Genomic DNA, 17,012 nt, shown 5'->3' with positions numbered 1-17,012 from the left:
AAAACAGGAAAACATTTGAGAGAAAGATAGAAGAAATGATGAGGATGTCAGATAAAAGATATGAAGAGACTAATAGAAAGATCGAAAGGGAAGCTTCAAGGGTGAATGAAGAATGTCAGTAGAGGAGTACAGGTTTAGAAAACAAAATTTTGGCAAATAAGAAGCAGATAGATATTAACATCTCCAAAATAGAGGTAGTAGAAAACAGAGTAGAAGAAACGAAAATTGTGACAGAAGAAACAATAGTAAAAGAAACTTTGAAATTCAAAGAAATGATAATTAGAGAAAGACAAGAAGTTAGGGAAGAATTAGAGGAGAGTAATAAGAAAATACAAACCCTCGAAAGTAAGATCGACAAAGGAAAGAAAGAGAGTAAAGTACAATGGAGAGAAATAATTTCTAAAATAGAGGATATGAGAATACAAGATAAGCCAATAGGTTTCAATAGAGAAGGAAATGATGGAAAAGGAGAGTACGAAAAGAAAAGAATAAAAAAGGAAAGTAGTAGTGATGAATCGAATACAGAAGAGGAAATAAAGCATGAAAGGAATCATCAGAGAAAGAAAAGGAAATGGAAAGGTAGTGAAGAAGGGAGCGACAATGGAAGATGGTTGGACAAAGTAAACGGAAGTAATTTGGAAGAGGAAAGATATAAGACAAGAATCCCTGAACCTAATGAATTACAGCACTTGCCCAAGTTTAATGGAAATATATCTGACAAGTGTCCACGAAAATTCCTGAAGGAACTAACAACTAACGTGAAGCTATTGAGGATACCAAGAAATATGATACTAGACTTAATCGAAGGATGTTTTGAAAAGTCTGCGGCAGGCTGGTATCAGTTAAATCAGCACAAGTTTGGAACATTCGAAGAGTTTAGTAAAAGATTTTTGGAATATTATTGTAGTGAGGAAATTAAGGAAAGGCAATTGGAAACATTGAAAAGAAAATATATAGATTGGTCCAAGGTTGAGAGTTTGGAAGCACACACATGGGAAACGCTAAGGAGCTTCAGAAATTTGAATGAAAAATGGAATGAGGAAGAGTTGGTTAGACAAGTGATACAAACACTACCAATATGGACGCAAAGAGCGGTGGCTGTAGTAAAGATAAGGAAGGTGGAAGAATTGATTGAATATCTTAGGACAGATGACATGCTGAAAAAGACGCAAAGGTCATGGGATAAAGAAAAGGAAGGTAGATATTATCCTAAGAGGCATCATCCTGAAGAGGAACAACGTCAAGAGCAGAAATTCCGGAAACAGGAATTCGGGATTAGGAATATAGAGGTCAGAAATGCATATAGAGGCAGAGGAAGAGGATTCTCAGAAGATAACGGAAACGGCAGAAGGCGAAATAATGTTCAAGAAGAGCAAAGAAATTTTGATAGAAGAAATACAGGACCGTGGAGAGGAAACCGCGCCTATAGAGGAAGAAATGATTATTGGCAAAATGAGAATCGAAGAAACTCAGAAAGAAGGATGGAGGTAGATGAAAGGCAACCTAGAGGAAATAATTACAACGAGAGGAACGAGAGGGGAAATAATGAGATAAATGAAGAGCGAAGAGAAGCAGTGGAATTAGTCAGAAGCCAAATGCAGAACGAAGTAGGAAATGCTGGATGGCAGCAGGTAAATGAGGAGTCGAGGAACCTGGAATCGGTCGAGAGGCTAAACTTGTAGAGCTCTCGCAGCAACTCCCAGGTGTGAGAGCAAAGGAAAATGATGAATATATGAAGGGAGAACATAAGATAATTGAAGAAGGAATTCTGAAGTTATTTTTAATTGGAGAGCCGAGTTTTGAAAACCTAAAACCTGGAAGATCATTGTATGTGGAAGCAGAAATAATTGAAATTAAGGTTAAATGCCTGATCGATTGTGGGAGTGTCGTCGAAGTAATGAGCTATAAATTTTGGCAGAGAATTAAAGAGAAATACCCACAAGCAAAATTAGACGCTTCTGAAAAAGACAAAGTCAGATTAGTTATGGCTGCGGGAAATGAAGACTACAAAATTCAGGGCACGGTACGCATAATGATGAGCATCAGAGGAGCTAATTTCGAAGTAAAATTTTTGGTAATAAAGGGTTTGAGGTGTGATATCATCCTAGGAGTACCTTTCTTAGAAAACTACAATGGGCACATACACATAAAAGAAAAACGGCTAAATCTAGAATCAGTGGAGAACATGAAAGTAGATATCCCTATGGAAGATGAAATAAAAAGTTCTGAGAGCGAAATAGGCATTAGGAAGCAAAGCCTTGTATATCATAACCATGATGCAGTATATAAGAAGAAAGACTACGATGATATACTTGAAAATGAAAATATAAAAGGTGAATATGAAAAAGAGGTCGAAAGAGAGGACCATAAATATAATGCATCGAAAGAAGAAATACAAGCCAAAGTGGATGAGTGTCATTGGATCTCGGAAAATGAAAAAGAAGATTTAAGACATATTTTGTTGAGACATAGGGGAATATTTAGCCAACGCCCGGAGTGACGGATGTATACACATATAGGATTGAGGTAGACACAGCGAGTCCAATAGTGTCTAAGCAATATCCTATACCCTTTGCAAAGAGAGAAGCTGTAGAAAAGGAATTGAAGAAATGGTTAAGTTGGGGGATAATAGAGAACTCCAATAGCGTACACGTAAGCCCAATGCACGTGGTAGACAAACCGGACGGAGGTGTGAGACCCGTACTGGATTTAAGAGAGCTAAATAAACACGTGCTACTTCCCAGAAATCAAGTAGAAAGAATAAATGAATTACTACACACTTTTTCAGGCAGCATATACTTCACATCATTTGATATGACTTTGGGATATTTTCAGGTAGAAATAGAAGAAGAGTCTAGAAAATATACAGCGTTTCGATATGGGTCAAGGTTATTTCAATTTAGAAGGCTTCCATATGGTCTAAATTCTTCAGTATCAGCTTTTATGACGGCTCTAAATAGAATATTTAGTATAGAAACAAGAGAATGGCTTGCTATATATGTGGATGATATGTGTATACATACGAAAGATTGGGAGACACATATAGAAAAAAATAGATTGGGTATTAAGTAAATTGGCAGAAGCAGGATTGACTGTCAAATTGGAAAAATGCTCTTTTGCAAGGAAGGAAATACGTTTCCTAGGTCATGTAGTATCTGGAGGTGAAATAAAGATGTGTCCAGACAAAAATGACGCTATAAGCAAGTTCCCAAGGCCAAACACAAGGAAACAACTCCAAAGATTCCTGGGAGTATGTAATTGGCGATCAAAATTTATACACAATTTCGCAAGCAAAGCCAAACCATTATATGAACTCCTCAGAAATCATATAAAATGGAAATGGGAAGAAGACGAAGAGGAGGCTTTCCAAAGACTTAAGCAAGACCTTATACAAGCACCAGCTATAAGCCAACCTGATTTCGGGAAAATGTTCTTTTTAGGTACCGATGCATCAAACATTGGATTGGGAGCATACTTATTTCAGAAGAACGAATCCAATGAGGATAATGTGATACAATATGCTAGCAGAAGCTTGAAGAATTTTGAAAGAGCATATACGATAAGTGAGCTAGAGTGTCTGGCGATAATATTTGGAATAGAAAAGTTCTCTGCATATCTGAAAGGCAGAAGATTCAAGGTGGTGTGTGATCACAAGAGTCTAGTTTGGTTAAATTCTGCAAGACAGTGGAATGCAAGGCTTACGAGATGGGCAATATTACTGCAACAGTACAGTTTTGATGTCATAGATATAAAAGGAAAGGAAAACCATGTTGCAGATACTCTAAGCAGAGCACCTTTAAAGAGAAATCAGGAACCAGAGGAAGTCATTAGGCTAGAAATCAACGCTATCGCTGAGGAAGAAGTAAATGGTATTAAAGAATAGGAATGGCGAGTTGGAACAGAGGAAGATGAGGAATTAAGGGATATTATCAAGGTGTTAAAAGGAGAGGAAGGAAACAAGGAAACAAGGATGTCTAAGATAAAGAACAGATACAAAGTTATAAATGGCATCGTCTTCCAAGTTAGTTATGAGAATCCGAACCAAGTAAGGATTAGTGTACCACGAACTTTGATAAGAAGAGTACTCGAGATCGTGCATGAAGGATCTGGCCACTTCGGAATTGACAAAACGCTGAGATTAGCTAGAAAATTTTACGTATGGAAGACTATGAAGAGTGACGTTGTTAACCATGTAAGAAATTGTACAGTTTGCGTACAAACTAAACCATCAAAGATAAAATTCAGGAAAGAAGAATTACATATTATCGCTAAATGGCCATTAGACATGGTTTCGATAGATCTAATTGGACCATTACCTAGGTCTAAGGGATGTTTGTACATATTGACGTGTGTGGACATATGTAGCAAGTTTATCATGTGCTATCCTTTAAGGAAAGCCACAACCAAAGAGATAGTCAAGAAGTTGGATGAAGGATTTATCAAACATTATGGTAGCCCAAAGAAAATGTTGACAGACAACGGGACTCAATTTACTTCAGAGTATTTCAAGCAGTATACATATTTCAAAGGGATAAAATTGATCAATGTAACAAGATATCATCCAAGTTCAAATCCAATTGAGCGTTACAATGGAGAGATTGTGAGGTTACTCAGAATGTACTGTCATGATCATCATACAAGGTGGTGTGCAGTAATTAACAGGATAGTTATGTTATTAAATAACTCTATATCAGCTGAGGCGAATATGAGCCCGATAGAGATTTTCTTGGGATATGAGGCAGAGCCGATGATTTTTGATGATTTAGAATGGCCAAAGAAGGTTATGGAAAGAGGAACAAGGAAAGAATTTTTCAATGACTTGTATAACAAAAGAAAGAAGAGGACGTCAAAAGAGGAAGCAAAAGGAAAGAAGATAGAAGTAAAGAGGGGTGATATAGTTTATTGTAAAACACACCCAATAAGTAAGGCCATTGACCGTACAATTAAAAAATTGTTTTTCAAATACGAAGGTCCGTATAGTGTATTAGAAACGTTTAGAAACACTATAGTTATACAAGATATGGTGACAAAGGAAGTAAGAAGAGAAAACTTAGATAATGTAAAAATATATAATTGTACGGAAGACGTTAAACAAATGTTGAAAAGTACACATGAGAAGTGAGTAGTAAGAATGGATGTTGAAGAAAATTTTTCCTTGCATACGAAACTTCTCAAAAGGAAAAATTTTGCCCAGAGGAGGGGAATTTTGTGTCACGTACACAAACGGCATTGCTATTCTTTGAAATAAAGGACCATAGATGGCAGGATGCAAAAGGAACAACGGTTATATGAGGTGATGCATAAAGCAGTTTAGAAAGTGGATAAGAGATGGCACCACCCAGGAGAACTTATACGATTGTAAATAGAGACAACGGAAAGAGCAGATATGATGAAATAGCGATTGTATATATTAATACTAATTATGAGGAAATAAATAAATAAATTTAACATAATAACAGGATATAAATAAGGAGAAAGGGGGAATTATCATTCAGTAATGGCATAAGTGATTAATATACAAAAGTAAAGAAGTCGAATGGTAATTATGATTCTGTGTCTTTTTCGGTTCCCACGAATTGAGAGTTTCGTGTGGCTTTTGGGTTGTTTTCCCCAGGTGTAGCGCCATTTCATGGCAGCACCCAAGCACATTTGGAAGCGCATACACTGTAGCTCCAAGTTAAGGTTAGCGCCGGCTAGGCGGCGATCTTTAACTAACCCCTTTCTCTTTGTTTGTCTGGGGGATTGATTTTATTAATATTTACGTAAATTTGGATCGACAAAGAAAAGGAAGAAGAAGTATATTGATCAGCAGAAGAAGAAGATTATTGATTAGTAGAAGAAGAAGTCTATTAACTAATAGAAGAATAAGTATATTGATTACAAGAAGAAGATGCCATATTAATTGTAAGAAGAAGATGCCATATTAATTAAAAGGCTGTAAGAAGAAGATGCCACATTAATTAGAAGAAGAAGATGCCATATTAATTAAGAGGCCATAAGAAGAAGATGCCATAAGAAGAAGAGGCCATATTGATTACAAGAAGAAGAAGCCTAAAGAAGATCAGCTACAATAGAAGAATAATATTGTATAAAAGGATTTACAAAGTTATTTAATATTTGTACATAATTAATCCAGAATATAGTACGAATTGTACCCTCAGTAGTGGGTTAAATCTGTTGTTTCTTTCCATATATTTGTAGCGTTAGTAACCCTGATCTGTGCCCAGAGGTATCTCATTGTCTCTCCCCTGTGCTAAGCTGGTAGGTGTTTACGCGAGGGACGTGGCATCTCCTCTACTCTTCCTCTTCTCCTTTCGCTTTCTCTTTCTCATCTCCTTTGTCACCTCTCTCACCTTTTTTCCTTTCTGTAGATTCATCAGCGATGAAATACTATAAAACCTATGTTTTTCTGTGAAAAAGAATTTTATCACTTGCGATATAATAGTGATATTTGTAATAATTGTATACAGTAATACTTGTTTTTATTTCTTTCGTGTGTTTTATAGATATCTATTGTGCATGTGGCAACCTTGAAATTGAGCCTAACTCTGCACGCAACCCACCAACGCCTTGTGTAAATTGGGTTGCCTAGTTTAAAATGTCGTTGTCCTAAAACTTTTGAGAGACACTGTACATGTATCCTAGTTTTTCTTGTAAGTATAAAATGTATTATTGAAACTTGTAAATAGGACATAGTGTTTCCTATTCTTGGGTATATAAGCCCATTGTCATCCGGAGTAGAACCTTCCACCGATCTCGCTCCATTTCCTATCGCCACCACTTGTGATTGATTGGGCCTTATTTGAACGAATCAGGGCAATTGAGATTTGAGACCACGGACATTTGCGATGAAGACAAAAATAGGGACAATTACGATCACTTATCACTTTAAAAGTTGAAGGGCGGACAATTGCGATCATGACAACCTATACCTTGGACGGGAACAAACTGGAATTCTTGCCCCACCTCCTCTATTCACGAAACATTGCAATCCCCACTCTAAGCTAAACTTACACCAAATGTTGGCATTATGAAGACTATTGTCTCCCTTCGCAGTTTATTCTGATGGAACCATGGGTGTATTTGACCTACCTGTGTGTACCATTTGTATGCTGCTGTTTCATTGAATTTTTATGTGTGCCAATCATTTATTCCATTTTTTATTTTCTATTTTACCCTTTGTAGTATATATGTACAGGACATCCAAACCTCTTTCCCGATTCATGTAATTGTCTTCAACAGAGTGGCAAGATTTTTGTTATTCAGTAATATGGTAGTTTGATTTTTGTTATTTAACGTCGCTCTTCTTCCACGTTTTGGAAAATCGAGGCTATGAGTGATAATACGATGAAATTGCTGAAGGAACCCTCACAAAGAAGAACAATGCCCAGGTCGGAATTCCAACCAGAACCCCTGGTATCGTAGCGCGCTGTGCTAACCATTCCGCCACGGAGGTCTGCTGTAATTCATTATTACCAATAAACAAGGAATCAGCACTTAAGAAAACGAATAGAACCGATTTCGAAAGAGCGTAGGTGGTTTCAAGGGAGATGGTGCGGGGAAGGGGAGACGAGTTCAGCCCTTCTTATCGCAATTGTGCGTGAGAATTTTCAATGTAAACTGGTTTGGTTGAAATGGGGTCGCAATTGTCCGAACCCCATTTGAACGGACCCTGATCCAGTTGTGGTGGGGTGAACTCTTTCTTTCATTACAATTTTTTCCTTGTTGCTTGTTGCTGCATATACTTTGAATTTATTTCTAGGGCTACAGGCTGAATAAGATCTGAATCGCTACACGAGTGGCCCTGAAATAGGCATAAAAATAATTGCAATTATATTTATGAAATTTCACTAGAAGAAATGAATGCGACGTGGGTGACATTTATAGGGAGAATGCGAGGAAATTCCCCTATTTGGTAAGTGGGTCCCTACTTAGGGTTACTTCGAAGGAAGGTACTAGGATTTCCTTCACCCTGTTTTTGCCCTTGTACGTTACACACATAATTTATTAACACGGAAGCACACCTAATTTGATATCTATTTTTACAGTATATATGTAACTTATTCATTTCCTCACTAGTTGACACGTCTTGCGATTAAATTATAGCTGCTTGTTTTACTTGTAGTGAGTTACAATGTTTGCAGATTTCAGAATATTTGCAAGAGTTGGGGGCGGCACAAATGTTTGGTTTCTCGCACACTGACAATTTAAGGGGGTATACGCTGCAAACCATTATGTGGACACAACAGTTTTGATAGCGTTTTGGAAATGTTTATTCATAACGTTTTGAGGGGAGGTTGTGAATTCATTAGAAACACTTTTCGAAACACGAAGGCAAAAAAATTCAATGATTTATTCAGAAATTAAACTTATCTACACGGATATGAAGGAAATAAATCCTTTGTCAACATAGAATCAGTTATTTACAGTCATGTACATAGATCTACATGTGTGGCTATTTTCCCAAAGCAAAGCAAAGGCGATATTGAAAAGTATTAAAAACTAGAAGAAAGGAGCACAAAGCAAATTTATTCAATTGTCGGTTTTATGTGCAAGGTCAAAAGTATAATTCCTCAATTTCATAGCTACAGTGAGATATGTTAGCTAACGTGATATAATAGTTGTAATAAATGCATAATAATAATGTACTTCTTTATATGACAGCCACAAATAGGTGTCTTCATATTTTGCCCTTTTAAATACCTATTTTTTTCACAACAAACTTAGCTGTTTTATGCAACCGTATCATTTTGATTAGACTAGACGATTAAATCCAATAATGGGTCTCCTCGATGCAGTAGTGGTAATGTTGTCTCCTTGTAATTAAAGGGCCCCGAGTTCAGTTCCCGGTGGAGGCACATTACACAATAGTTCGAATCCGCTTTAAACTGTAGCTCCAGTCTCGATTAGCTTATCTCAGCATAAAGAGAACTTGAAACAAATTTTGAAAAGTTTTGATAAAATCCAATAAAAAGATATACTACATATTTTATTTTCTAGGAGTTTATGCATTGCATTTTTTATTATTTATTTCTGTTTGGATTGGTTTCAACTGTCAGCTCTTAACCCAGCGCATATAAGGTTTACGTAATATTTTCAATTAGACATTAACATCTGTATTTCTGAATTATTGCAATGATGCCTCTTGAAAGAACGTAGCAAAATTCTCTCCTTGTTCTTCTAAAACATTAAACTTGAAATTTCCTATTACAACGAACCTAATTAGTATACACTTGGATACAAATGTATTAACTAGTTTAATATTTCACAATGCTAATGTAATCCCATTCTAAGGATTTAGATTAAACATTTGTTGGGCACATTAATTGAATAAACCGTTGCAATGTTTAAATTGCTTAATCTTAGAATGATTAACTAACATTTGTAATAGTCATTACATGTTCTTTTTTAAAATTCGTCATTACAATTTGTTTATGTTCCATTGTTTTGACTTCTCTGGAGATCTTGTCTGACAAATTTAACATACAAGTACAAAACTCGCTAGTTTTTAAAGTACTAATTTCATTTTCATACAATTTTATGTACCAATGCTGATATCTTGCATCGGTTTTTATTTGACAATATTAAAGTTGTAATAATCAACAAAGCCTATCCCTCTTCTTGTTCATATTTATGCATTTGTATAATAAACTAGATTCTTGTTACTTTTGTAATTACAACTGAAAATTAATGCAAATTGATAGCGACATATTCCTGACCGGTACACATTTTATTAATGTACTATTCTTAATAGCCGACAATAACTATTTGCATTGCTTAGCAATGAGCTGAGAACGACTTCTACTTTCCCCACGTGAAAACTTTAGTTGGTTTCTCCTCTGTTGAAAATTAGAAATACGAAACTTATAAGCCTGACTAGGAGTTTTACATGTGGAATTCTGAAAATCTAAGATGGTGATGATAGAGTCGACAGGTATTACAATTAACCTCTAATTGCGGAGGAAATTTTGTGTCTAAGAACAGTGAACACTCTGGAACACTGTACATCTGTAAGACGTAAACCGTGAAGGTAATATTTGATTATTCACAGCTATTAGATTAAGTATGTTTGAAGTTATTCATATTATTTACTAGTTATTTGAGAAGGTTTATTGCAATCCTCGGTGTTAGATTCGAAAGGAAAATCATTACTAATTTAAAAAGAAACTTTAAGAACATTTTCTTAAATTATTAATCAATCTTCAATATTGAGACAAAAAGAAAAAGAAATAGAAAAAGTTGAAATTTATAACTGCAATATCTGATTGATCTTAAATTGTTCTTAGACCTGGAATTCACGTTTAAATTCAGAATTGTTTCTCATGCATAGCCTAATCAAGTAGAAATACCCAACTATTAACATGAATCATCACAGAACAAATCAACTGGTAGGTAGTTGCAGTACAAAACGTGGCTTAGTTCCTAAGACAGTGAAATAGCGATGCTTTCAAATTCTTTCTAATCGACAGTACTATTTAATTATTACTACTATTATTACAAGCGACGAACTACATTTTCGATTCAGAATATTAAGAAAGCGGAACTAAAGTGCTTCTAATCTTTCTTAAAGAAGAACGTTTGTCTATCAAATATGCTTGTTTCTGCGGTCAGTCTGTAGATTGAATTCTTAGAGAGCTATTTCTATATTATAAAGACATGCGCCAAACTATCTAATCGACACACCAACTAGAAAAAGAATTTATACAGAATTTTTAAAATAACTTTCAATCTATAAGCTAAGAATTTTTCACTTACCTTTACACACAGCAAATTATTTCACTTAAAGTATGCAATATCAGTGATCAACTCAACTGTTTACTGTACTTCTCGGTTTCTATGGCAACCTTTCACAGATAACAAAGCCAGATGTCACATTTATCATCGATCCAAACGCGTTGTGTTAATCTTTCTTCCTATTTTTACTGACCCTATCAACTGTGAGTTGATTTTGGTCATCTTGTCTGAAGTGTTGGTTCACTATGCATTTGTTATCCACAGGAAGGGGAAACAAAGTGTTCAGTGTTCACTAAATCGTTAAGTTACATCTTCTGGCATATCCGTAAAGAATCCACATAATTTTAGGATTTGGATCCGTGAGGAGGGTAATGGAACACCATGACTGCGTAAACCATTATGTAGTTTGTCTATCAAATTCTGGACATTGTAGAAAGAGATGTGTGGCATCTTGATTAATTTCCCCCCATGTACAGGCTTGTTTTGATGTTATACAACCTCTGACAATAAAGTGCGGTGAATGATCCTGAATATCGAAAGTAGACAAATTCTTAATGTAACCTATCTTACTGTCCTTCGAAGTAGTCCCCTCCCATGGCTATGCATCGTTGAGAACGGCTGTACATGTCCTGGAAACTTTTAGAAAAATCTTCTTTCGGGATGGTGTTCAAGACCCTCGTCACGTTCCGTTGGATGTCCGGAATATCCTCAAATCTCTGACCTTTCAAAGCGATTTTGAGGCGTGAGAAGAGTAAGAAATCTGGAGGATTCAGATCCAAATTTCTTGCAATGCATTGCTACAGAGGATGAGAGCTGGTGTGTGAGGTATGACCCTGAAACAAAACTCCAAAGCATGGAATGGCGTTCTCCTGCATCACCCCGTCGGAAGAAGGTCAAGGCGTAAAAATCACGCATCAAGACGATGCTTATCACTTTCTTTGACAGTGATGGCATGATCCACAAGGAATTCCTGCCGGAGGGAACAACAATTTTTCCGCCTTGACTTTCTTCCGGCGGGGTGATGCAGGAGAACGCCATTCCATGCTTTGGCGTTTCGTTTCAGGGTCATACCTCACACACCAGCTCTCATCCTCTGTAGCAATGCATTGCAAGAAATTTGGACCTGAATCCTCCAGATTTATTTCTCTTCCAACGCCTCAAAATCGCTTTGAAAGGTCAGAGATTTGAGGATATTCCGGACATCCAACGGAACGTGACGAGGGTCTTGAACACCATCCCGAAAGAAGACTTTTCTAAAAGTTTCCAGGACATGTACAGTCGTTCTCAACGGTGCATAGCCATGGAAGGGGACTACTTCGAAGGACACTAAGGTAGGTTTCATTAAGTATTCGCCTACTTTCAATATTCAGGATCATTCACCGAACTTTATTGTCAGAGGTTGTATGTAAACGTGCTAGGTGATCATTAGTGCAAACATGGCCCGTACGTACGTAAAGACCATAACTGATCTTGGTAAATTATAGACCAAGGTTTGATTTGTGAATGGTATATGTATTACCCGTGGATTGTAACTGTACAGTGGGATCCATGAGTATTGCCGTGCAAATTGTCCATGACTATTTTCATTAATTTTTCTCTTACATCCTATGCGTTTTTAAACTATGGATTTTTATGTATACTGGAACAGAAGTTACCAACAGCTTGTTTTGAGTTTTTTATTTTAGTTCTTGAAGCTCTTATTGGGTCAAATAAAGTGCACGAACATGGTGATGGACAATTTGCACGGTAATACTCATGGATCCCACTGTACTATACACCACTGTCTCTATATATTTTGAAGTTTATTTTTAACTCTTGGGAGAAGCTCCGTATCAGGAAGCCTAGGATCGGGCAGTTTTGGTATGTATGTCCACACGTTCATTTCCCGTATTTATATGATGAGCCTTTACGTAACTGATTTCAACGTTGATATTTCTCCCATAAGCATGCTGAATTTGTTGGATTATTAGAATGATAAATAACGGATGCTTACAAATCTGAGGATATGGCGTTGTGTTAAGCAAAATTGACGACGGTTGTTTTATCGAAGATTCGCTAATCACGGGAACGCAATAAATTAATGACGTCACATTGGCACAGATAGATCAGCCAATCAGGTTAGTGGGATTTTTTGAACGCTTGAGGTCTAAAGTTAACCTTTTTATGTCCATTTAACAATTCGGCCGTACATTTCGATCTTGTTCCTGTTTCACTTCACAGATTCGAACTCAAGTGAGATAAAACTTGTAAGAATAATTAGTTAACTTGAACGTCTACTTTCCACACTGTGCGCGTTTATCAGCGTTAATAGAAACGTTTTCGTGTACTTAATTTTCAATTCAATTTTTAATTTTAATTTTAACTTTAAATTTTATGTTGATGGCCTCCCCTTGAACGAAAGTTTGATTAATTGATTTGGTTTATTTCATATCTACCTTTTGCTACTTTTGGCCAGTTGCGAAGATCAGGATGTGATGATACGATGAAATTAATGATGGAATATTAACAAAGAACACCCATGTCCAGGCCGGGATTCAAACCCGGGACCCCTGGAGACCGCGACGAGAGTGAGATAGGTATTTGCAGCTCGAGAAAGACCGAAAACGAGACGAGACCGAGGAGGGTGGCTTTCTTGTACATGAGAGAAAGTCGCGGTAATATCCCTTCTGTGGGAACAGTTGCTGCGTCCATCAACAAGGAAAAATATTACATATTGCTGCTTGAACATATGACAGAACTCCCACGGGAAATATTTATATTTGTATCTCTTTACCTCTTTCCCTCTTGCTATGTTGTTCTGGTTTGCCTTCCCATTCCCTCTGTGGATTTTATGCAACCGCTTTCACAAGTTGAATTTGCCAACGCGTGATTACTGAAAAGTCAATTAAAAGCTTTTAATAGGAACAAAGTTTCGTGAATGCTTTGTTTGTTTATTGTCATTTGCCTATTCCGATAGCTGTCCTCCCCCTACGCCTGCCCCCCTCTTCCCCCTTTACCAGCGTTTCGATCATGCTGCTTTTCAAAAAAACAAACAAGAAAAAACTGGCAGCTGGGAAAATGTCACTAACTGAACACCTGTGAGTGATGGGTCGTGACGTCTAGTAACGGATTTTGTGGTGATCTGGCAACCATGTTTCGGGGTGCATTGAGCCTGGAATATCTCGTTTTGTTGCAGCGACAACAGTGGTTCTAAAATACACGAGATATTCCTGCGAGTTTCGTATGTGCTTTCCAATTTGCAGGATTGCTTTTTCTCCCCGAAATAAATGGTAAAGTTTAATCAGCTTAGATATATTGACGATGAAATCCGTCTCTGACAAAACGAACGAACGAATGTAGTTCCATAGGCTTAGCAACGGTGTGTCCGAAACATTGGCGTAGCAACATATCGTGAGGCATTGGGCGAGATTAGAATGTGCCCCCCACCCCTCGCCACTGCTTCTTTAAACTTGAAATCTCAATATATCTCGATACAAAATCTTCAATGTAAAAATTAGGAAAGAAGTAGGTAAATGCTGCTTTTCAAATTTGGTGTCGTTATTCAGGCATACGCCAGCAAAAGTATGATGAAATGATAATAATAATAAGAAAAATGATGGTTGAGCCGATGTATCTATATTATGTGCAAAAACTGTACTTTGTGAATCCATAACAGGTATTTTAATATTCAATCAATGGGGATGTATTTTTTTAATATTTTACTGCAAAACTCTGGTAAAGTAATGCTTGTAATTGGAATGGAATATTCACCAATTAATTTTAACCAATATTTTGATCCATTTGAATTTCTATACCTACAAAATGGTATCAAAATAACAGTAACCACGCCCACTTCGCCCACCCTATTGCTACGCCTCTGGCGGTGCCGAATCTACAAGCCGCAATAACACACAGTGCGGAGACAATTAAGCCTTTAGGGGGCTCTCAGCCATTGACATAGTAGAGGGTTCGTGTATGTGTATGTAAAAATAAACGTAATTACTCAGGGATACAGAAACGAATACAATATATACAGGTAAAGGTAAAGTTCCCGGTGCATATAGCACCGTGCCATGAAGACACATTAAGGGTACCTATGTTGGGGTTGTTCCCCACATATTCTCGATGTCGACCACCTTGAAGGTGATGTGATCAGCACCACGCTGCAGCCGCCTTTACGCCCCCAGGTACCATTTGATTTGAGGCTGGGTGAGCCCTAGAGCCGCTTTATCCGGGGAGAAAGCCGGAAAAAATTTAACCTTAGATCACTCGCCTCGGGTTTTCCACGTGGCAGTCAAACTAGAATCAAATCAGGCTAGAATTGCACGAGAAATGCAGTGGAGAAAGTTTCTTCAACCTATATTTAATCAGGAAAAAAATATGACTGCATGATTGAAACAAATGTATCATTTTTTAGGTGTGTGAAAACAGTGTCATATGTATATCACATGACCCTCTTCCCGTTTAAAAATTTTGATTTGAATTCAATATGTCGGCCACCAATATGCCGGACGTCCTCTTGAAACACACCAATGTGGTTCCCCCTAAACCTAACCTGTTTCTATCATGACCAATTGTACCCAGCCTAACTCATTTACTATTTATAGTTTTTATAGGGGGTGCTAAGGGACTTTTGAATCACCCTCTAAGCCCTTACATGTGACTTTGTCAACATGTGATGAAGAATTACACACACATGTATTATATATATATATATATATATATATATATATATATACACATATATACATATATATATATATATATATATATATATATATATATAGCCTATATACATGTGTGTGTGTAAAGATAGGTAGGTATATTGGGCTTTTGGTAATATATTGCGGGGGCGGGCAAGATTTGTAGAACCGGCACTCGTCTCTGCCCAGAAACCCTCCTTGAACTCAATTTTTCTAAAGGAAATGACAATATAATGCAGGATTAACCCTTAGTGAAAATAAATCCAAAATCATTTGCTTTAATAACAAACGCGCATACAGTTATCCCAATAATATTTTACAAATTTCTGACATCCCAGTGACAGATTCTCACAAATATTTAGGTGTACGTTTTGATGGACGTTATACATGGAATACACACATTTTATATTTATTAAACAAAGGTCAAAAGTTTTTAAACATATTTCGTAGCATGACAACAACAAAATGGGGTGGCCACCCAAAAAATTTACTTTTATAAAAATTGCTTTCGCTCATTTTTCGACTATGCAGCTTTCAGCTACAGGGGAGCAAAATCCAGTCTACTCGACAAAATAGATATATTACAAAGAAAAGCATTGAGAATTTGTCTAGGTCTTATGCAATCAAGCCCCAATGTAAGTGTTTATATGGAGAGTAAAGAAACTTCTTTGAGTCACAGGCGGATTCAATTAACAATAAAATTCCTCCTTAAATCATGGGAAAATCATCCTCATCCATTTAATATATTGTTTGAAATACAAAAACAATGGGCTGAAGCCGATGTAATAAATCCTCATACCACCTCATATTTCTTTGTGTACTGTCATTACTTATTTCCAGAACTTCGATCTAATACTTTCACTCTCTTACATACTTTGATTTATCAACTAGATATTCCATTATGTACTCAATGTTCAATTCACTTCAGAGATCTAGGTTTACGTGCATTGTACAGAGAAAAATGGCCAATGCATGTAATGATTTACACCGATGGTTCTAAGAATAACAATGGTGTAGGATGTGCCTATTACATCCCAGAGAAAAAACATTTATCAACAATTTAGATTACCTATAGATTCATCTATTTTTACTGCGGAAAGTTACGCTCTATACAAAGTCTTACAATGTGGAATAGCTGAAGATTTAAAAAAAAAGATATTCTCCTTACGGATTCTCTGAGTGTTCTTCAAGTATTATCTACATCCTATCCCAAATTATGTCATCAATCATATCTTATTATTTTAATTATTCAACAAGTTCAATTTGCTTGCAAAAGGAACATTGACATGTTATGTGAAAGCACATAATATTAATGTAGGAAATGATCGAGTGGACTTATATGCTAAACCTAAACAGGCCAGAGATATACAACTCATAAGTTTCAATAGGTTAATCTATACTGATTTAATACCACGAGTGAAAATCAAAATTATGGAACAATGGAACAAATGGTGCAAGGATCAATTTAAGTTTGTGGGCAACACATATAGATGGATTGCAGAATTTAAATCCAAGGCCCCTTAGTTCAATTCATACACATTCCCAAGGCAAGTCATAGTTTTTATTAATAGATTAAGAACAGGGCATGTACGTACA

The 17,012-nt window shown here is 36.5% G+C and overlaps 1 protein-coding gene across 3 annotated transcripts in view; it reads right to left on the bottom strand.

The window, feature by feature from the left end:
• The window catches only part of mei-P26 (E3 ubiquitin-protein ligase meiotic P26), a 94,580-nt gene extending 83,759 nt beyond the window's left edge, over positions 1–10,821 (bottom strand). For all 3 annotated transcript variants that reach the window (XM_083129621.1, XM_083129623.1, XM_083129624.1), the window contains exon 1: positions 10,756–10,821. The gene's annotated coding sequence lies outside the window, so the exon portion shown is untranslated. The remainder of the gene's footprint in view (positions 1–10,755) is intronic.
• Between the last annotated feature and the right edge of the window lie 6,191 nt (positions 10,822–17,012).

This window comes from Lepisma saccharinum, chromosome 10 (genome assembly GCF_977018435.1).
Source record: "Lepisma saccharinum chromosome 10, izLepSacc3.1, whole genome shotgun sequence".
Classification (NCBI taxonomy): Eukaryota; Metazoa; Arthropoda; class Insecta; order Zygentoma; family Lepismatidae; genus Lepisma; species Lepisma saccharinum.
Note: the sequence above shows the minus strand (reverse complement) of the source record. Positions and strands in the feature narration are given on the sequence as shown.